Raw genomic sequence first — 23,451 nt, 5'->3', positions numbered from 1 at the left:
TCAACTGCAGGTATAGCACAGCATATTGAAGAAAATGTGGCGTAAAGTCAGTTCCTGAGTAACCAGGTCTTGGATCTCAATAAAACCCCAACTATGTCTAAGTAGAAGCAAAGAATAGGATGTGGGGTTTAAAGTCAGGGCTGAACTTTACAGAAGCTTCAGCACAGCAGAACAACATCGCCATCTACTGCTCAGTATCATTACCTTTAAAGTCACGCCTGAGATAAACCTAACCGGAGAATCATCGTACTGTAGTGTGTTCCTCAAGTTACTGAACTAGGGAAATGTTGAAAAATTTAAAGAAGTTAACACACTGTTGTTGCTACTACATTCCAGCAGTATGCCAGTTACCCAGGACAAGCAGGAATCACAAGTGAATAAGAGCCTGTGAACCTCACATGAACTCTAGGTTCCTAATATTTTGTGGGCTGTTGCAAGCAATGGTGCAAAGTTCTGTAAAGTTTGCATCTTGTTTTATTCTCACAACTTATGCAAATCAAGCTCTTTAAAAGTGAGAAACTGAGAGTTAAAAAAAACCACACACAAATGTTACTGTGTGGTTAAGCAATCTTCTTTCTTAATAGTGAAAGCTAGCCAAAGCTACTTAAGAAAAGTATAGTACAGGAAAGATCTGAAACCAGGTCCTTTTGGTATATATTCAGTATCTAATCACTGGATCACACTAGTTCTTAATATCTTCAAAGCTGGATGTACACAGCCACAAAATTGCTCTTACTCTGTTTGCTAGCTGAAACAGTACAGAAATGTCTTTTAACATTTAACATTTAACATTAACAGCAGGGGCTTCTCAGTGGTTGCCTCCTGTCTGTGGAACTATCTGCCAACAGTTATTTCCTTTGCTTCATATTGTATGGCTTTTAAACAGGCCTTGTTTCGAAGCTGCTTTTAACAGAGACATGTTTGATGGAAATGTCAAATTTTCTTATTCTGTAATAGCTATACCATTGCTGGTTCTAACTATTTCTTGAATGGTTCAAGTAATACAATTTCTAAAACTGAATTGTGAAATACTTAAAATGCTCCTTTAAGATATTGTTTTGTTGAAATGATATATTGTAGTTTTCTATTTAGAAGCTGCCTTAGGAGGGCTCCCTTTCCTCAAAGAGCAACCTAGAGATACTTCAAACAAATAAATATTTTTGCTGGGGTCAGTGCAGTGTCAATGCTGAACAACTCCCATTTAATATATGCCAATGCTGAATAACTCCAATTTAATATATGCCAATCACCAACTACGGATTAAAAATGTAAGAAAAGTTCACTGCTCCTTCTTAAATACTGTGCTTGATTATGATCTTATCCATATGCAAAATTCCAACCAATTCAAACAGTGTAATAATATACAGTGGTACCTTGGTTCTCAAACGCCTTGGTACAAACAACTTGGAACCCAAACACTGCAAACCCAGAAGTGTTCTGGTTTGCGAACTTTTTTCAGAAGCCGAACATGCTCCATTTTGAGTGTTACGCTTCCAATTTGAGTGCCACTGAGGTCTGTCTGTTTTCGCTATTTATTTTGTGTTTTTGTTTCTGCGGGGTTTTTGTTTTTGTGACTGTGTGGAACCCAGTTCAGCTACTGATTGATTGACTGTGTGACTGCAATACATTGTTTCTTACTTTTATTTTATGGATCAATGGTCTCATTAGATAGTAAAATTCATATTAAATTGCTATTTTAGGGGTTATTTTTAAAAGTCTGGAACAGATTACTCCATTTTGCATTACTTTCTATGAGTAAGCGGGCCTTGGTTTTGGAACGTTTTGGTTTTGGAATGGACTTCCAGAACGGATTACGTCTGAGAACCAAGGTACCACTGTAATACATTTGCACTAGTTCATATTGTGTCAGCAGCCCTGGTTCAGCAATTAAAGCCCTCAGAGGAGCAGGAAATAATTATAATTTCCATGTCTTTTTTGCCCAGACCTAAAGTTAATGACATACATCCCCATTCAAATGGGGCTTTGCTATACAGACAGAATTAAAGTAGAGACAGGCAGAAGATTGATCATGAATGGCTGATTGCCTGACAATCTGTGTCAGGCTGCCTACAGCAGTCTGGGCTGCACTCAGCTCTGACTAGGACAGTCAAAGTGATGAGAAACAAGGACTGAGCACCACTGTAGCTTTACTGATGCACTGGGTTGAGCAGTGGCACGCAGTATTTGAACTGGGCAATGAGAAGCCAGCTAGCCTTTGTTCTTTGGTCTCTCAACTTCTGGTGATGTCCAAAGCAGAAGCAGCTGCTTAGCAGAATTTTCAGGCCAGCATTAGGTAGGCACTCTATTTTTCACTGGATTAGGAACTGATCATGATGCACTGGCATGAAGCGGTAGACTGAGGAGGAGGCCCAGAAACCTGTGGCTACCCTGTAATTCACAATGTTAATATGCTCACTGGCACATTATGGTATGGTGTGAGCTTGTGACTCTCCCCTTAGCTAACCCTGATTGAATCCTGATGGGAAAGGTAAGAGAAGCTACAGTAGCTGCTCAGTCTCAGACCCTTAAGTTCAGTGGCAGGCGGCTCCTCCAGAACTTTCTTGCCCCACCTTTAATGTGTCCATGCATGTCTTCTGCCCCTTATGCTCTTTGATTATGCACAGCTTTTGGGGTGGGTTATGCTTGAGTCTCTTGCCATGGATTCACTAGCATGGTGGGTCAAGTTCTCTCCCAGAATACCCCATCTGCAAAATGGGTACATGATTTCTGTCTTGAAGGTTTTCTTATATGTTTGATCTTGACCATATTTATTGCAAATATTGAAACTGCCTATAGTCTGTGTCCTCTCCCTCTCTTGGGTGATCTGTTTTCAGAGGGAGACTAATACTACCTGCAAATCAGTGAGTCCACAGCAGAAAACTCAGTGCTTTAATGCAGGGATAGAAGTGACTGGTGGCTGAAAAATGGAAAGCTTATACAATAATGAACCTTTCCTAAAGGCCCTGCCCAAAGGACTCTACTTTCCTTAACTGGCTATTTTGTGTCTTATTCCAGCCAGTGAGCTTCAGGGCTCTGGTTAAAAGGGGGGTGGGAATGGAGTGTCCAGGTTGGAAGTGTACCTAACCCCAATCTAAAGGAATGTAATCTCTAGACCTCTTTATTCACATGAGGTTGTCAACAAGTACAGAATGCTCCGATGATGAGAACATGGAGAACAGTTGGATCAAGTCCGGCATCCTGTTTCTGACAGTGGCCAGTGAGATGCCTTTGTGAAGACCACCAGAAAAGCACAAAAGCAGCTACCCCTTCTTGCTGATGGCAGCATATGGTATTCAGAGAAACATTCCATGTGAAGTTTCCATTTTGCCACTCATCGGACTGTATTTCATAGATTGGCCTACCTCCCCCCTTTTAAAGGCCTCTTTAAACAGGGAGCCATCAAGGCATCTTGCAACATTGCATTCCTTAAGTCAATGATGCAGTGTGTGAAATACTTTATTCAAAAACTAATTTGGGTGACACCAAATTATGGTACTGTGAAGAAGGAAGGGGAGAAAGACAATCTTCCCACTTCTTTCATCATTAATAATTTTACAATTTTTTATTATGTATCTCATTCATTAGATATTAATAAGACAGTTGAAAAGAATCCTGCTGAAGAGTTTGAACATTAACAATAATTCTCTAGTTCAGGAGTCAGCAAACTTTTTCAGCAGGGGGCCGGTCCACTGTCCCTCACACCTTGTGTGGGGCCAGCCTATATTTTTTTTTGGGAGGGGGAGATAATGAACAAATTCCTATGCCCCACAAATAACCCAGAGATGCGTTTTAAATAAAAGGACACATTCTACTCATGTAAAAACAGGCTGATTCCTGGACCGTCCGTGGGCCGGATTGAGAAGGCGATTGGGCCGGATCCAGCCCCTGGGCCTTAGTTTGCCTACCCATGCTCTAGTTGTAATGTAGACAAGTGCTATCCCAGAAGGCACATTGCATCTGCAAATAGCGTATATAGAGCTGAACATGGTTGCAGAATCTATGCAGAAACAGCTACCTTTCAGCATGTCCTGCTGGCAAGTTCAGTTGCCAAGGCCACGGCTTGTCTAAACCAGTCTTTCACATCTGAGTTTGCAACTGGAGGGAGGAGGAAAATTTGGCCCAGGCATCATTAATTGCTGACCCATATAATAAACTTTGCTCAACTTGTTCTTTAAAAACAAAGTGTCTACAATCTTACATTGGCAAACACGTATGTGGATTTTACCAGACTACAGTCCAACTGATTTTGTTCCAGACAAAGCACTATGGGACGTTCATCTTTAAGACAGTGGGCTCCAAATGGAGGATAGTTACGAAGATGTCAAATAAAAATAAGACCAGGTTTACTGAAACACATATTCCCTTTCCCCAGCAGAGCTCTTATTACAGAGAAACATTGCCGTTGAGAAACCACTAGCATGCAGCATTGGAACAGATTAGTGAGAAGTGTTTCCTTGCTCCCACTGGACATTTCTTAAAACAATCCCAGCTCCTCTTAGCACATAAATATTGCATAAACAACAAATGCAAACAGCAAAACAATCAACAGCTTTTGTAGCTTCCTACACCAAGCAATTCCAAAATGGTGGATTAAGAACTCCCAGTGAGCCCTGTAGAGACTGCTGGTTGCTAGTTCGCCAATAGCACAGAACCAAGGACACTGGGGCAAGATTCATACATTACTGGAAACACTGGCATGGGGAAGAATCATTCTGCTTACCGATACGGTTTCTTTCTACAGATGCTAAAGGAACAGTGTGGGACCAGAAGTCAGAGAAGCGGCTCCAATGCCATTCTGGTTACGTTTGAATCATGCCCAAATAGGCCTCCATTCATAATTATAGCAGTACCAGTCCACATTTGCCTGAAAAAGTGGGCTCTTTGCTTTCTGCATTGTACTGCACATTCTAAATTTCTCAGTAACACTTTTGACCTCCCATAATTCTGCGGGAATATGTGGAAATATTCACACAAGGTTTGCAAAATGGTTTATAATTCAGAGGGACATTCTGTATCCCGCACCTTCAGCCTTTATTTCTGCTTTTCTCCAAATGATATCAATGCCATTTGCTATTAAATAAATTGCACACAGCTTCTATATCAAACATACTTTTATAAGTCTCTATTCAGTTGGCATCAAATTCTTCCTAAAATTTTGTGAAGGACAGGAACTGATGTTAAAGTTCCATAATTCTGAGGACACCATGGGGAAAACTGCTATGCTAAAAAAAATCAACTAGATTTTAAATCACGAAAAGCTGGTATGAGGAGTAGGGTTTTGTCTGGTTATCTTAGTGGGCAGTGACATACAGTACACATGGGTTATATAAACTAGGTAGCATTGCACCAAAACATAGTATAAGTAGACAGTTTTAGGTACTTTCTCCAGAGAATGGGGCAGGGGGAGACTGCATCTATAAAAGTTAATTACAGGTGTTCTTTCCTAAAATTTGGAAGAATGGAAATTGTTGATTTCTTCCAAATTGTCATTTGTAGCACAGACATCGTTTCGCAGCACTTTACTTAAGGCCAAACTTTTCATGGGTCTTATGGTGTCAGCAAGGATGGGGTGGGAATGGAAGAAACTGTCACAGGAAGACCGCCGAGAGTGAAGGTGGTTCTGGGGATCATTCTGATTTTGTGTGGGTTTGCATTTATGTGCAAGTCCCGAGCACATAACCCCCGTGTTAATTGCTGTCTTACTGTATGTACTTCTTTATTTCCCACAACCAACAGAAATGAAAAGGGTCAAGGGTCTTTATATAAGATCCATCTTTGGCTCCTGATAGCAATCGTTAGCAGGTAAGCGATATGTGTTTATTGTGCATAGAGCACTGGCAGGAAGCTAGAAAATAGTTTGCTTCTTATACAGAGAAACACAACTGACACTAGATTGTGAAAGAAAAGGATAGGAAAGTATTGTGGACTTCTATTTTTTGCAAGAGGTAGCCAGACTGGTTGGAATGGGCAGCATATATATTTATTTGGGACATTTTGACTTCAACAGAAAGTAAGTTCAAAGGCAGAACTTGAAACTTTGAAATCCTGGGAAAAGAAAAAAGTCTTCTTCTGGTGCCAAGAAGATAACAAAGTAGGTGCACCAGGTGATTCCCTCCGGGGGGTGCGGGGGTGGGGAGTTCCTCAAGACTACCAACACCAGGCACTCACTGTCTCTGGATGCCACACACCTCACCTCAGAAATATTGGTTACTCCTGACAGATGGAAGGTTCTTTCCAAGTGGGGCTTTCATTCTAACTGGAATTTCCTTGCAGTTTTCTGTAAACTGCTTCTTAAGTTCCCTGGAGTTAAAAAAAAAAACCCCAGAAGAAAAAACAGCTTGAGATGTGGAAGAGAAGAGCTGATAAGAAGAGAAAGAAAACATGAAGATCCCACTGGATGTGCAGAATTGGTTGTGCAACTCTCTGGATTGTGGCCTGACTCTGAAAGACAATTCTAGAAATCCAAGTCTTCCCAGCTGTCCTGTGACACAATGCTATTGTCTCATCATGATGAACCATGTCCAGAGACCAGGGCTTTTTTTAAGGCCACCCAATTAGTTTGGTGGTTGGTTATTCTATATCACTGAGGCCATGAAATCTCAAAATGCCATTAAAAACAACTATTGATGTTTGACAAAGTTAATTGTGCAGACAACAATGCCAAAGCAAACCCATTCAGTTGACATGAAGTGCAGCCATCTTGAAATTATCTACTCATAAGATAATGTAATATAAGCAACTGTGCTTCCCCCACTCCATCTGAGTGAGTAGTGTGTGTGTGTGTGTGTGCGCGCGCGTGTATTGGTCAAATATTTGTCATTCCTTGGAAACATCAGGATGCAACAAAAATATTTATTACTTTAACAGATAATAGAGACCTTTCTCCCTCTCACAGTATTAGGGTGGGGCATCTGAAGCACAGAGTTGGGTCACTGCCTTTGTAATTCTTTGAAAATTTTAAAAATTTAAACAACAATAAACAAGCCAAGAAACACCACATGTAGTGTCTTTGTTACACTCATTTTCCATAAATCATAGAGAGCACAAATTCAGTCTCCAGACACCTCAAGAATCTCATTATTAATCAAACAACAGTCCCCTCAAGGTAATGGGTGTCTCCAAAATAAATGGTGACCTAATGGCGGCCTGCAGCTTTCCCCTTCCCCCTGTCAATAATGTGAAGAATGGAAATCAAATTCCCAAGACATTATCCTGTTTTACTAGCCCTATCAGCTATCTACTATGGTGTGTGAGCTTTTCTGAAAGGGCTATCTGATATGTTCTCCCATACTACTTTTCTACTCAGAAATCCATTTTTGTTTTCCATTACCTGGGTATCTCCATCCTCACCACCACCAAAAACAGCCACACCCAGTCCTTGTACAACACTTCCCCTATTGTTCCATATAACATTTGCAAAGCTGCCTGCCATAGCCTGACCATCATCGATTTTAGGCAAGCTCCTAAGGGCCGAGGTTTCTTCATTCCCAATAAAATATTTGAGGGGTGCAGTGTCCCCCAAGTTTATAGGCATTGCTATTCAAATGGTGTGTGTGTGTGCTATGTCATGTAGACCAGTGTTTTTCAACCTTTTTTGGGCAAAGGCACACTTGTTTCATGAAAAAAATCACGAGGCACACCACCACTGTGTGCGGAGAGGGAGATGTCAGAGCCCCGCTGCTCTCTATGGGGAATCGGATGAGAGCGGACCCCCTGTCCGCTCTCATCCGATCCCATCCGATCTGATCCCCACCCAGGATAGATGGAAAATAGGGTGGACATAGTCCGGCGCCTGCCTAGTGGGCGAAAATTTGACTTTTTTTTTAAAAAAAAATCTTTCGAATTTTTCAATTTTTCCCACGGCACACCAGGCAACATCTCGCGGCACACTAGTGTGCCACGGAACAGTGGTTGAAAAACACTGATGTAGAGCAGGGCTTACCTGGGGCCCCCTAATACTTTATTCAACTTGGCAACCCTGGCTGTGGCCCATTATTCACAAGAAAACTGATGGCTAGATAAAAGGCATTCATGCAAATATACCCAACCTTCTCTGCAGGTTCTTTAGGCTAGAATAAGCAGGCGTATTGCAGACAAAGAGCTTCAGGTTTTGTTTTCTATTATGATCTCAACTCTTTTTGGCCCTATTTCTCTTTTATGGATCCTAATCTCCAGTAAGTCTTAAGGAAATTGCCTCCTTTTTAGAAAACCAACGTCCAGATGTGGTGGGATGTTGGAAAGATGGAACCATTTTTCAGCATGACCATTTTAATATACCAGCATATGCTGCTTCCAAAGAATATATTTGGGTTCCCACTTTTAGCAAATGATGCTCAAATGACTTGGACAGTAAAATGTCTACCATCAGGCATCAGCCAAAAGAAAAGAAAACAGTTCAGGAATCCAGCCTCCACCTGGTCTAGTGAAACAAGCTCACATAGCGCATTTCTCCCGTGAAATGTACGCTTGAATTGTTGCCAGACGACGGAAGCATCTTCTTCACCACAGTGTGATTGTTAGCTGCCTTTCCACAGTGGAGGCTTGCAGGGAATCTATCAGTGTGAATGGTTTGAAAAAAATACATAGCTGCCCCCTGCTGCAAATATTTGGCTTAAAAATAGGCCTGCCAGGTATGTCCAGTGGTACCAGGTTACATACGCTTCAGGTTACATACGCTTCAGGTTACAGTCTCTGCTAACCCAGAAATAGTGCTTCAGGTTAAGAACTTTGCTTCAGGGTGAGAACAGAAATCGTGCTCCGGCGGCGCAGCAGCAGCAGGAGGCCCCATTAACTAAAGTGGTGCTTCAGGTTAAGAACAGTTTCAGGTTAAGTACGGACCTCTGGAATGAATTAAGTACTTAACCTGAGGTACCACTGTAGTTTCAGGACAGAGGTCATGTGGAATTATTAGAAAAAGCTCCTTGATCGCCATCCCAACATATTATTTCTTTAATTTAGTACTCTTAATCTTAGGGTGCATGGGTCTGAGCCCCACACTGGGCAAAGGATTCCTGCACTGCAGGCAAGGAGTTGGACTAAATGACCCTTGTGGTCCCTTCTGAATACTATGATGCTATGATTCTGCATGTTTCTACTGTACTTTCTTTAAACTTTTCAAGGTAGTCTTCACAGTCCTCAATCACCCTCCTTTTATTCTCATGACCACGCTGTGAAGTGATTAAACTGAAAAGGAGTGTAACTGGCTCAAGGTTGGGGACATGTGAAATTAACTGGATATGATCATCTACTTATTTAGACAGAAAACATATATTCGCCATCCCCATTCTGCACATTCTTTCTCTTTCTAGTTCAGATAAACCACAGGAAAATATTTAGTTACCCCTGTCCCCCTTCTTCCATACATCTATACAAACATCCCGATGTTTATTCTGATGCTTTTTTCATGTTCAGACTTTTTGCTTAGAAAGTTACTGGCCTGGTAACATTGCACATTTGTAACATATTACTGCAAACTTAGGAAAACACACAGTAGTGTGAGTTTAAGACACAATCAACACTGTAAGCAACCTGAGATGCCTTATTTTCTCTAGCTACAGTCTGCATTTTGCTATTTTACATTTTTTAGATTCAGATACAATTACAAAGGACTTATCTAGCATAATATTTATAATCAGTTTACCAAATTCATTGAAAGAACAATATCAAATTTCATCTGTGTCCATTTCACTTTACTTGTTTCTCAAGTTAAATGATATCATTTAATGCATGGGTCTAAATTAAAACTTTGTTCAAAATGCTGAAAATCATGATGACATATCTGAATATAATAAATTATTTTATAAATAAAAAGATTCAAATTATTAATAACACCCTCTTGCCTGTCTAATCATTCTTTTATTGAAAGTAGAGTTTGCAAACATATAACAACTTCATCAGTGACTATAAAGGAAGTTAATTATCTGTGCTCTTAATTGTCCCGAGCACTCCCAGCCCTCAGTGAGGACATGCAATTAGAAGTTTAGCTCTTTATAGGCAAAGCCATGGGTAGGCAAACTAAGACCCAGGGGCCTGATCCAGTCCAATCGCTTTCTAAATCCGGCTGCAGATGGTCCAGGAATCAGTGTGTTTTTACATGAGTTTAATGTGTGCTTTTATTTAAAATGCATCTCTGGGTTATTTTTGGGCACGGGAATTCGTTCATTTTTTTTTTCAAAATATAGGCTCCTCCCCCCCCCCAAGGTTTGAGGAACAGTGGACCGGCCCCCTGCTGAAAAAGTTTGCTGACCCCTGGACAAAGCACTAGATTACAGCAGCTCCTAAACTGCAAGAATCACATGCACTGCTCATGCTAAATAGCTGGCTAGGAATCTCCTTCTTCAGACTTGTGCTCTAGCCAAACAGTTGGTACAACAGCACAACCACTCCTCCAGCACAGTTAAACCCCCTATTCTGCCGTAGTGCACACAAGCAACTGGTGACTTTCCTGAGTGGCAGCTCCAGCTGCTCCTGTTGCTTTAAGACCTCCTTGTCCCTAGAGACACTGGGGTAGGGGGTGGCCCAACTCTCTCTGGGGCTGTCTCTCCCTCTGCAACTGTCTCATCCACCTCTGTGCCTTCCTGCAACTTCTTCTCCTTTTCCCCCATCTCTGACTGCCCATAATCTTCCTCTTCCCCCTGCCTCATAGGCGATACAGAACCTGACAAATCACTGGCTCCTTCCACTGGATCATCTTTCTGGCCTCCTGCCTCCTCTGCCCACCCTTTCGACTCCTACCTGTCCCTAACATCAATAGTTATTTTTTTTAAATAGTGGATTTAGTGGAAACTTGATTCCCAAAAATGTCCATTAAGTCATTACTTTTAATTCAATACTTCTCAGCTTGTTCTCATTCCCACCATATGATGAAAAGTCCCCCCCCTTTTTCCTCTCTATGTTTTACATCAGATGCACAGAAAAAAATGTATCCATCATAGTTACCTGCATTTTGCATTAAAAAAAAAACACGGGACACCATTTAATAAGCTTGATAACACAGCAAGCAGATTTCTTTTGTATAATCTTTAATATGAGCATTTAAAAAAACTGCAGGTGACACTCGCCATAGAATCAACACTTGTTGTCCTCAGTTCTAATCCACAGTGGAAAATGTCTATTCAAATATTACCCTTGTCATAACATGTGTGTGCGATCTAAAAAAATGAGGGAAGGGTACAACCCTAATCCTTAATCCAGCTAGGATCCAGTGGAAACTCTGCAACAACAGAAAGTAGAAGAAATACTACTTCCAACAGTGTTTCACACAGTAGCCAGCAGAGGCCCCCCAAATGAGGCATGGGAGGTCAGCTAAGGATCTGCTAGATACTTTGCCAGTCCAGGTCTCAGACGGAGGACTGACACAGCTGCCACAAGAAAATAAACAAGGAGAAAATACACTCACACCCCTCGTGCCCTTGGTTGTTGCAAGAAGCAGTGCTTCAGAGGCGGCAGTTAATTTAGGGTTCGAATCTTATGTAGTTTCTGGACCAATGGTCACTCTCACTCACAAACCTTGAAGGAGGTTTGTGAAGCAGGTTCTGCTTCTCTTCCTTTCCCAACAAGAGTAATCTGCTTCACAGCTGCATTAGCAAAGCAATGTAACTCCTTATCATTTGCTAGCTCTTCAACCAAGCCCTTTAGCTTACTAATATTCCAGCCTTTAAAATGTGTTTGTGAGAGGGTGGTGGTTGTTTTGTTGTTTCTGCCTTAACTGTTTATTTGTGCTTTTATCTTGTATTTTTATCTTGTGAACCACTCTGAGATCTTTTGATGAAGGGCGGTATATGACTTAAATAAATAACAAATAATTCCTAAGGCTGGGCCCAAATCACTGTGCACCCATGGTGATTCCCCCTTTCACGTTATAACGCAGTGCCCCCAAGGACTGCTGCTGCAAAGGAAGAAAATTGGCCACCACCCCCTCCACAAGAGCACATAGAAGTGATTTCCATACATGCCTCTCGCGGCTCTGGCTAACTGTTTTATATACCGTATTTTTCACCCTATAGGACGCACTTTTCCCCCTCCAAAAATGAAGGGGAAATGTGTGTGCGTCCTATGGGGCGAATGCAGGCTTTCGCTGAAGCCTGGAGAGTGAGAGGGGTCGGTGCGCACCGACCCCTCTCGCTCTCCAGGCTTCAGGAGAGCCCCACCGCCAGCCCCACAAGCTCGGGGGACAGCGGGGAGGCGGAACGCCGCCATCCCGCTGTCCCCCGACTTGGTTAGAAGGCTGGTGGGGGAGAGAAACCTTCTCCTCCCTGTAGCCAGCCCCGCAAACTCGGGGGACAGCGGGAGAGGCGCAGCACGCCTTTCCCGCTGTCCCCCAACTTGGTTAGAAGGCTGGCGGGGGGGAGAAGCCTGCTCCTCCCCGTCGCCAGCCCCGCAAACTCGGGGGACAGCGGGGAGGCGCAGCGCGCCATCCCGCTGTCTCCCGACCTGGTTTGGAGGCTGGCGGAAGGCTCCCCCCTCCCCCAGCCCCGCAAGCTCCCAGAGCCATGCCGAAGCTGCGCGCAGCTTCGGCATGGCTCTGGTTCCCATTCTGGGGGCTGCGGTCGGGGGAAGCTCGGGCTTCCCGCGCCCCAGCCCCGCGCCTGGGGGGGGGAATAATTTTTTTCCCTTTATTCCCCCCCAAAAAAAATCTAGGTGCGTCCTATGGGCCGGTGCGTCCTTTAGGGCGAAAAATACGGTACATGCATTCTGTCTTATTTCATTTATGAATAGCTTCCTATAAAACACCCCAAAGCAATTTAAAAATAAAAACATTTAAAATATACACACACAAAAATTAAATTATTGTAACCCAATGTGGGAGCTTGCAGTGAAGGCAGGCAAGAAATCAAATTAATAATAATAATTTCTAGTCAATAGAGACAGAATCTGATAATATATCTCTACTTAAAAGGCTTGTTGGTTACACATAGCCTATAGTATCTTGTATCTGCTACATAATTGTTTATTTTCTTTCACTTGCAGTTTTAAAAGGATAATTTAAAGAAAAGGGGGGGAAAAGAATGCAATTGCAACCTACAATGCTATATCAATCCATGTAATCCATGTAATGTTTAGGAAGATCGGGGACTTTCCAGGTGAACATACTCTAACGTCTATGTTTCACATAATGTCAAAGTATTATGAGCTGTTTACACCAATTAACTGTACTGCAGTTTGGGCAAGAAGTTATTCACATGCCATTGAGTTAATTAAAGATTAAATTGCACCCTCTAGTGGTACAATGCATACTTTGAAAAAATGTAAGTAGCTGTGCAACTAGCCTTGTTTCAAGATTTTAAGTGCTCTCTTGCTGACAGAAATTCAGGTTGTTAATCCCTTATCAAGTAAAAAGCACCTCAGATGGAGTTAGGAGAGAACAAAATCTAAAAGGTAACTCAATACTGTTGGATAGACATTTCAAAATAAATTGCATCTTGAATTTTAAAAGTTAGAGTCTACATGATTCCGGTTAGCGTTTCAAAGGAAATAATTCCTAAGGTTCTTGCTTTCTTTGTTCATTCTTTCCTGCAGTTTGAAAAAAGTACTCCTCAGCATTGTGATGTATTACATATTTATTTGTAACACACCCAGTAAGCAGAAAATAAGGCTGATGTCCTGAATATGTTTACTTGGATAAAAGTTTGATTCAGTTCAATCAGACTTATTTCCATGTAATCACACAACATCTAGAGACAGAGGTTAGATCTCTCTTTTTTTTACAATTTTTCATCATTAAAGAATACCTTGGAATTTGTATAAATTCAATTTAGTTTGTTACATCTATACCTTTCCTTAATCCTTGGAGCTCAGAGCTGTATGCCTGTATTAATGTGGATATACAATCAATATCAGTGCACACCATAACAAATCCTAGCCAATGCACTGGATTCCAACCAAGGTTTGAATTTTGCTAAGTAGCAACCCAGTGGAATATGAAGCACAGCTTACACAGCAAAACAAAAACAAAAACAACACAGACTCCTGATTGTAACCGCAACAAATCACTCAATTTATTGATATAGAAGGTTAAATAGTATTATTAAATGTTATGAAAAGGATATGAAATGGAATTATGAATGTTTATAGAACTTACACAGAAAATAAAATGTATAGAAATAGAAGAAAAGATAAAATACTTTAAGATAAAATATTTTAGAATAAAACAATCTACAAAGAATTGAATTTAAAGCAACAAAGCAATTGGATATAATATGTAGGAATCACAAAACAATCAACCAGTGTAAATAATATAATCCCCTAACTCTCTCCAGCCCAGGCTTCCGCAGACTCGGCCTTCCAGATGTTTTTGGCCTACAACTCCCATGATCCCTAGCTAGCAAGACTAGTGGTCAGGGATGATGGGAATTGTAGTCTCAAAACATCTGGAGGGCCGAGTTTGATGAAGCCTGCTCCAGCCCATCTAGCTGTAAAACAATTCTAAGTTCCCTAACATATGAGATCAATAAAATTCAGTGTTACCAATTAAGAGCAGTAGGACAGTCCTTGTAGTCTTCATCTTGAGCAAGGCAGATAGCAGATAGCAAGAAATGAGGAGAACTTTACAACCAGTAATGGGGTCAGGAGCTGGACCTTTCCACTAAATTCTCTACTAACTTTACTACCCATGTTGGTGGGCCCACATAAGACGTAGACTATGAATTGCTATAATCTAGCTGAAATGGGAAGAAAATGAGCAACTGTCAGCAGAAGTCTGGCACACTCCTGCACTGGTCTGCAAAAATATGCTGTCACCTTTGTTTTAGCTTCATTCCCTCCACACCGCTATTCTAATCAAGATCTCAATTGGTCTTACCTAAAGCAGCAAAAATGTGCACATAGGCCCAAGCAGCTTATACAGAAGAGACACAGTTCACAGAGACAACTACATCAGGCCACCGCAGTTGCCGATGATGTTTAAATATAACAAAGGCAAAGGTCAACAAAATAAGCACAAAGTACATAATATACAAATGTGTGCCACCCTTTTTAACACCTGAAAAACGTAAAGCATTACAAATTACTGGAAAGAAAAAGAGCAACAGCCAGGAAAAGTAGTACTGTATCTATTTCCTTCCTTCCTTGCTTCTTCCTGATAATGCCCTTTTTACTCAATCACTCATTCTTCACTATAACTTTGGTCACATTGATTAGACAATGTAGCATTAAATATTAAACTTACAACCTGCAACTGCAGGGCTTCTGATTGGATAATCATGTACAATCAAACCATTTGCTATCTTGGTGAATGCTGGGAAGTTACAAGGCTTGATCTCTTGGGAAGCAGGTCACTTGACCATTAAAACCAGGATATGCTGAGAGGTTTGCCTACCTCCCAGCTCTCAAAATAGGTTTATTTGAAGATTGCCCTTCCTGCTGCTCTAAAACAGGAAGAATTACAGCTTTGTTTGCTGCTTCCTGGAGATTGTTCTCTTTCTTCTTTTCCCTGAAAGTTTTAAATGAGAAATGCAAACATCTATGGCCGAGCCACTGGGCAGGAGGGACACTGCAGCAGAATGATTTGTAGTGGTGTACAATCTGAACTGTTCTGAAGTTATTCACAAAATGAGTTCCCCTTCCCCGTAAACACCTATTGAGTATGTCCAAAGCACAGTTATTATTTTTTGTAAAAGAATTCAGGTTACATAGAGCCAACCCCCCCAACTATTATTTGGAAAATGAGAGCACTGTAGAATAAGGAATGACATCAAAGAGCATTCACTCCAACCCCTGTAAATTCGCGAAAGCCATGACTACAGCATCCCTGACTACAGCTGCTCCTCCGGTTCATGCAATCTTTCCCCTTCTTTCACAGTCTAAGATAATCATAAATGCCCAATCAAGATGTCACAACAAACTGTGTTTGCTACTCACCATAGTTTAGTTTAATCCAAACCAACCAAGGAACTTCCAAGTGTGGTTTCAGTCCCTGGTTTGTAGGCAGCTATGCCCAATTCAGACACGATATCACCATATCATAGCAAACTATGGCTATCCCAAACCATGGAAGAGTGGGGGAAGACAACCATGGAGACACTCTGAAACATCCAGCCATTGAATGAGAATTGGTTCCATGATGTCTGCACTGAGTCACCTAAGATTATTCAGTTCTTGAACACATTACTTACCATTAACTTATGCTTTAAATTAATTTCAAGTACATTATTTCACTATACTAGGGACGCCCAACTCCCAAGAGACTGCAATCTACTCACAGAAAAAATTTTTTTGGGGGCGGTTCAGGTGAAAGTTGCTGAGCTTTTTTTAGGGAGGGAAGTTCCGTTTGGGGGGGGGGAGGTTCTGGCAAAAGGAAAGGGGATTAGTCGCTCATCAAAAGAACACTATGAAAACCATCTGCCTCACAGTGAAAACTTCGTCTTCTGTTCCAGCGATCATGCAAAAATGGAGGGTGGAGCGAGGAGGTGGAGCCAGATGCTCTTAGACAAAAGCAAAGGAAAATAAGCTCGATCAACAATGATCGACTGGAACCTCCTGGGAAACGACCAGTCAATCCCGATCAACCTGTTGGACATCCCTGCACTATACAATCCATTGCTATTACATACGCAAAGTAAAAAAGATTTTGACACCTATAAAATAGGCAGATACATCATTCTCTTTCTTCATTAGAATGTAGGTACTGCATATTCTTCCTTACCAATTAAATATTGGTTTGAGTAAATCTAACTAAATGGGATGAATAAACCAGCCCTTTCAATCACAGTTAATTTTCTCTTGATACGAGTAATATAGCAAGAGGGATGAGAATTGTATGTGTATGGCAATCACCAGGAGCACAAGATTGTAACTATCTGGAAGAAACTAAAGCAGAGGCAAAACACTAGAATCATAATTCTTCTATGATAATAACTGTTTTACATTTACAAAAAGAAACTCGGTGTTCCTGTTTCTGGCTTGGTGACTAGATCTGCTGGCATCAACATGACAAAATACCTATCACGGTACAAACAAACAAGTTTGGACTCCCGGAGCTCTAGAGGGCTTAGCATATGAAGAGGCTGAAAATCCCTGCTGAAGAAACAATGCTGTAAAAAAAAAGTGCATGAAGTGACTCAAGATCTAAAAAGAATGTTCTGTCCTAATAAAAAACAAACATAGATAACTGCTTTATAAAAAATTAAAACACAAATGTCAAAAATCCTTTGAGTGCATGGCTTTTTATAAGCAATTTTATAATGCAAACCATAATATAAGCACATTCCACAAACTTTTTAATGCAGTAATTTAAGTGCTTATATGCCGTATGATTGAGCTGGTGTAAATTTTCAGTTTGTTTCAATTACAGAATTACATTGTGTTGGCAAATATGGCTAAACCCAAGTGCTTTCAATGAAACCAAAATTACCATTAAACAATTCTATTCAGTTGACAGAAGCCTGGAGTTCATTTCAGTTACCCTAAAACCAGAGGCTCTGCCCCTGATGATAATGGGATTTGGACCGGGCCTGATATACACTGGAAACATACATAACTGCTGCACATAGATGTATATCCTGGGAGACTTTTGCTTCCATGTTAACATTCCTGGAGTTTTATATACCATGAAACTAGTATGTTAAAACCATGAAGAACCATACTGAAGAACCATGCAATGTTTGCACTAATGTTACCTCATTACAAACAGTTTTGAAGCACTTGAAGTCTTCATATTTCATAATACACGTAAGAAAACACTAGGTTACAGTAATGTAGTCAATGAATTGACATGCTTAGTAAGTGCTCCTTATCATGCATTGAGAAGCCACTGTAGCTGGAAGATGTGTGGATTATGCTTTGAACATTTATGGTGTGCGTGAGAAAGTTCCTACAAATTTAGTTTGCATTGGATTATTTATATCTGCATCCTGTTTAGAGAATGAGTCCAGTCCTGTTTAAGCCATTTTTGTATATTCTTTACTAGAGTTATTTCTTACTGATGGAGGCCTCCAGTCAGCACTTGCTTCCTGTCATTCACACCCCACAAAGCGGATTTCCACCCCAAGCAAGAAACAGATTGTCTTTTGAATGCATAAACTTTTAAAACAAATGTCTGCTCCTTTTTTACAACTTTAGTGGTTAGAATAAAAGCAGACATTGAAGCATTAATAACCATAGGTTCCTCATAGTTTTCATACACAAGAAATCATTTTAGACCCAAACTACATATGACAGCAGCAGGCCCCCATTTTTACACAATTCTAAAGGATAAGAACCCATCTTGGCAACCCCCACAGACACACCTTCAAGGAAAGTCTAACCATACTCAAAAAGAATCCAAACACAGATGGCTATGTTGGCCCATGATTTTATTTTATTTATAAATTCTTACTTGCCTTTCACCTGAAGTTCCTAGAAAGGATTAAAACAACATCAAAATCCAGTATTATACATACGGCAGGAGTTTATAGCACCACACCCGGAGCTTAAACAGTCTTCAGCCCGCTGAAAGCAAACTTTTAGCTTTTAATTAGAAATGCAAACAGTGTTACCATACTAAACATGAAGTAGAGATTCCATCAAAGAAAAGGAAAGAAGAACCTAGCCTGCCCTTGATTATTTTAGTCAGTCTCTTACATCCCCTATGCTTATCAGAGACAAACTTAAAATAAAACCTTGTTATCACCTCATTCACTTACCAAAGCAATGGCAATTCATCCATTACTATGACTACTGAGCAACAGCAAAATGAAGAGCCACTGCATTTCTCCTTGTCACTTAATGCTGCAGTTGCTACTGTCAGGCAGAAGGAGAAAAACGAAAGAGCTCTTTAGCTGAGTATGCTAAGTTGAGACCAGATGAAGGTCACTGAAGCAGAAGTTTCATTCATTGGAGAATGTGCCTTTAAAACACCCAGGAGCTTCTGCTAAGATTTTGTGGGAACACAAGAGTTCAACCACTGTTCTTCATGATCAAGTTGACAATCAGTTGCATTTAGACCCAAAGACCTATTTACAAATCCTTGTCCATCCATATGTTCCTCAGATAACTTTTAGAAAAGGTTTTTCCTCAGCCTCAAACAAGAGTCTAAAACAGGGGCTGGGAACAAATGTGGTCCCCCAAACCTCTTTATCTGGCTAACTCTACCAAGCAAAAAAAAAAAAACCCTCCCCAGGCCACAACCCTCACTGGCCCTGCTTCACACCCTCCTCAATGTTTTTATCTAGCTGGAATATGTCCTCTGGCAACACTTCCTGCTTGCCTGGATGGAGGGCAGAGAGAGCTGTGCAAGAGAGTTATAAAAGCTAACCTACTGTTAAAAGGTAACATTTATATTACATTTTAAAGTGGGTGCACATTTGCCTTTGGTGTGTGGTCCTCAGAGAGTTGCCCAGAAGTGTGACCTTCAGGCCTAAGGGAGTTCCGCACTCCTGGTCTAAAATGAATCTGCAATGTTACCTTGCCTCCAGCATATATACACAATGCTGTGAACGAGGAAGTGGATTATTATCTGGCAAGGACAGGCAAAATGATTGTTACTGAGCATACACATCAGTTACACAGAAACAGGATTTTATCAAGTTTCTCACTGTATTCATTGGGATTTACTATCTCTCACAGGTAATTTTAATGCATTGGTTAAACCACAGGAATTTGGGGTGCAGGAGAAAATCCTATTATCGCCAGCCAAATCATTGTACACCAAGGCTAACTACGACCGAACAGATGGATGGTGGAATGCAATATGAAAGATGATTTTCCTCTGTTATTATGCATTTGGGGTTTTTTTTCCCCTGCTTGTGTCCATCACACAATAGGAAAGGGAGGAGTGCACAGGATATAGCCTTAAAGCTATGATAAATTGTAATTTTATTTTCCTTTTCCCCCCACAATGGGAAGCAATGGAAAATAGCAAAATGCAGACTTTTCCATACTGTATGAGTTCACTCCAAAAGCATTTCATTATATTGGCTTTAAAAGACTGACACTACATTTAGAACTATTCTGTTTATAGTGGTAGCTTTTTCAGTGCCTTTATTGATTTTATACAAGTACTGCTTTCTATGGCTTTTAAGCTGACTTTTGCTAATTTTGTGCTAGTGCCACTTTTATATTAGTCTGTTTGATTACATAAATATGTATATATTGTTATAAGCTAAGTGCTTATAATGAGTGAATAATTTCACCAACGAAGTACCTTTTCATAATAAAAATTCAAGTTACTTATAATAGAAGGCCAGTCTTTGTGTTCACCACAGTGTGTGACAGTACACAGAAACAGTGGTTGTGGGGAAATAAATCCACAAGGTTGGTTACAGTAGATTGTCACTGTTCTCAGAATCTAGAAGGAAAGCATTATAATTCTATCACTGACCAGAGGCTGCGAGCTGCAGGTGGACAGTGCTGTGGCACTCATGCCCCGCTTGCAGGCATCTCACAGCCATGTGGTTGGCCATCCTGTGAGAACAGGATGCTAAAGTAGATGCCACCCCTGTGATGGCCACTTGCCAGTGGCTGGCATGGCTAGTGTGCATAGGCACACTATACATATACAAGGCGTACACACATACCACACTCACGAGACATGCAAGCATATAGCACTTTCTTGTTCTCCCTCCCCCCTCCCACAGTCAGAACCTCATACATATACACAACAATTCCAGCTCTACCTCAGGTGGGAGTGGCTGGATATAGAAATGAGCAAACCAGTGATATTTTAGGGAGCAGGCTAGCAGGTGGGGCCCATTACTTACATCATAGGAGCCTACACAACATAAAACACTGTGCTGTATGTAAGTTTCATCTTATTTGTTTTTTATCTCATATTTTGGAAATGTACATCGGGTTTTTCCCCTTTAATTTTTTTGGGGGGCGGGCAAGAGAGTGGGTCCTTAGCTATAGCTTCTTTAGCTTATACATAAATCCGGAACTGCCCATACTTAATAGCAAGCTGAAAATAAATAGTTCTGCTTTCCTGCAATAATATACTGGGTTTTTTTAAATCTTGGCTATAACGTATTTCTGGTGAATATCTGTTTGCTCATGTATTTTTTTCTTCAATGTGCAAAGTCTATAAGGTGCCACTGTAGCCCCTTTCAGTAAAAAAAAAAAAAAAAAGATTATGTACTCTGCATTTTCCATAAACAGGATTTAAAAATGTATTTCTTCATTTCCAATGCACATTTTAAAATAAAAACCAAAAAGAGTTAAATAAAACCAGGCCATATCCCATGTTTGCAACAGGGGGGAGGGGAGTTAATATAATTTTTGGACAGAGTACCAATACTAAAATGACAGTCATTGGCTTAATAGTGCATATTATATATTTATAGTCCCTTCCTTCCAATGCTAGATGTCAGCTGTTTAATGAGCACAAACACCACCCTCCGCCAAGACAAAGGGCTGCACACATTCACACTTTCACCTAAGCATCCATTAGTTCTTTGCTCATATGTTCCCTCATCACTTTCCCCATGACAGTTACTGGGCCAGCCTTTGGCAGAGAACACACACAGGTGGCTTGCTCTTCCCTTACGGCTTTAAAACTCCCTGCTGTAATCCTGTCAATTCTTAGATGACAAACACAGCCCAATTAGATTAGCATTTAGCAGGGAGACTTCCAAAGAAGTTTGAAAGCTGCAGCAAAATGAACTGACAAGTCAATAAAGAGGACAGGATATGGCATTCCTCTGCCAAACTGCCATAGAACCAGACAGATTCTGGAGTGCAATTAAGGACCCACAACTGTTCTTTAAGTCAATAGCTGCAGTATCTTTTTAAAATTATTTCTAAAGTTTTCCAAATTAGATAAGCCTGCAATAGCATCCAAAATGTCCAGTTGTGTTGGAAGCTGACCTTCTTAGGCCTACAGTTCAAGGAAGGAGGAGAATCTACATTGAAAATTATTATACAAAGGTACAATGTCTCAATTTGAGATGCAGCAATATCTAGAGTAATCCTTTAATGTGCCTGTGCCTACACAATTGCTGGACATCTGCCCAATCTAGGATTACACTCTTCCTCCTCAGAATATGAGTCTGCACCGTTTATGACACATTACTTCTGTTGGGAGCTGCCCAGAGTGGCTGGGGAAACTCAGCCAGATGGGCAGGGTATAAATAATAATTATTATAAATAATAAATTAGCCCAATGCAGCCTAGGACCCATGTACCTACAGGACTGCCTCTCCTGGTATGCCCCGCGGAGGACCTTAAGGTCCACAAATGACAACACTTTGGAGGTCCAAGTCGCAAGGTGGTTAGATTGGTCTCAGCTAGGGCCAGCACCTTTTCAGTACTGGCCCTGACTTGGTGGAACGCTCTGTCACAAGAGACTAGGGCCCTGCGGGATTTGACATCTTTCCGCAGGGCTTGCAAGACAGAGCTGTTCCACCTGGCCTTTGGTTTCGACTCCGTCTGACCCTTATGTTTCCCTCTCCTTATGGTTTTGATCTATGGGCTACTATTAAAATGAAGCAGCATTTTAAATTGTATTTTAACCCATATGTTAAATTGGTTTCCCCCCCCCCATTATGTTTTTATTGTAATTTTACTGGTGTTAGCCGCCCTGAGCCCAGTTCTGGCCAGGGAGGGCAGGGTATAAATAAAAATTTATTATTATTTATTATTATTATTATAATAAGCTGCCTCCTTCCTGTAATGTTCCTTTATTATATATGTGCACTGTGGTCATAAGCACTAAATACTGCCAAGGTAAACTGAACAATCACAAGGAGTATGTGGACATTGCTTCCAAACTACATTTGTGCATACCATCATGTGTAGGCAATATCCACATCCACAATTGGGACAAGTGCTCCTGGTGAAGGCAATGCACAGCAGTGTCTCAAAGCTGACTGCTTATGTGTGACGGGTCCCAAACTAAATGGATAACATATGGAATAGGGAGAGAATATGGGATGGGCCAAGAACAGTTCCTTCCTACAGCAGTGCTTCACCTTCCAGGAGGCTGGCAATGTTGGCATAGAAAGTAATAGTATGATACCTAAAAAGTAATTGTATGATATACCCATGCCATTGGGTCTCCCCATTTTAAATGCATGACCTCTCACGTGAAAGCAACAACCATGCTGCATAGTAATATAAGAATCAGTATTCAGTTGTCTGTCTATAGTTGGTGAGCCAGCTGATATTGAATACACAGAAGACAGAGATGCTTATGGTGATTGGAGAAGTAGATATTTCTATCCTGGATGAAGACACACTGCCCCAAAGCAACAAGTTCACAGCTTGGAGGTATTTCTGAAATCCAGAAATACAGGTGCTGATGGTGGTGGCAGATAGTTGATGATGCTTGATTCTGATAGAAAGTGCTATGCCAAAATGTACCCCCATCCAGAAAATAAGGACATTGGTACTGTTTAAAATGCCCGATTTCACTACGGTAAGGCACTTTACATAGACCGGCTCTGGAAGACAGTCCAAAACTGCAGTTGTTTTAGACTGAGGTGGTACAGCTTTTATCCAGTGCTAATACAATTCAATAATATTACAAGAGCTCTACTGGTA

At 40.9% G+C, this 23,451-nt stretch overlaps 1 protein-coding gene across 5 annotated transcripts in view; it reads right to left on the bottom strand.

Moving 5' to 3' along the window:
• The window catches only part of ARL15 (ARF like GTPase 15), a 182,177-nt gene that overhangs the window by 103,900 nt on the left and 54,826 nt on the right, over positions 1-23,451 (bottom strand). The gene's annotated exons all lie outside the window — the stretch shown is intronic.

Source organism: Podarcis bocagei (genome assembly GCF_964188305.1).
Source record: "Podarcis bocagei genome assembly, chromosome: 11".
Classification (NCBI taxonomy): domain Eukaryota; kingdom Metazoa; phylum Chordata; class Lepidosauria; order Squamata; family Lacertidae; genus Podarcis; species Podarcis bocagei.
The sequence above is the reverse complement of the archived record's forward strand: the minus strand, read 5'-3'. Positions and strand labels throughout refer to the sequence as shown.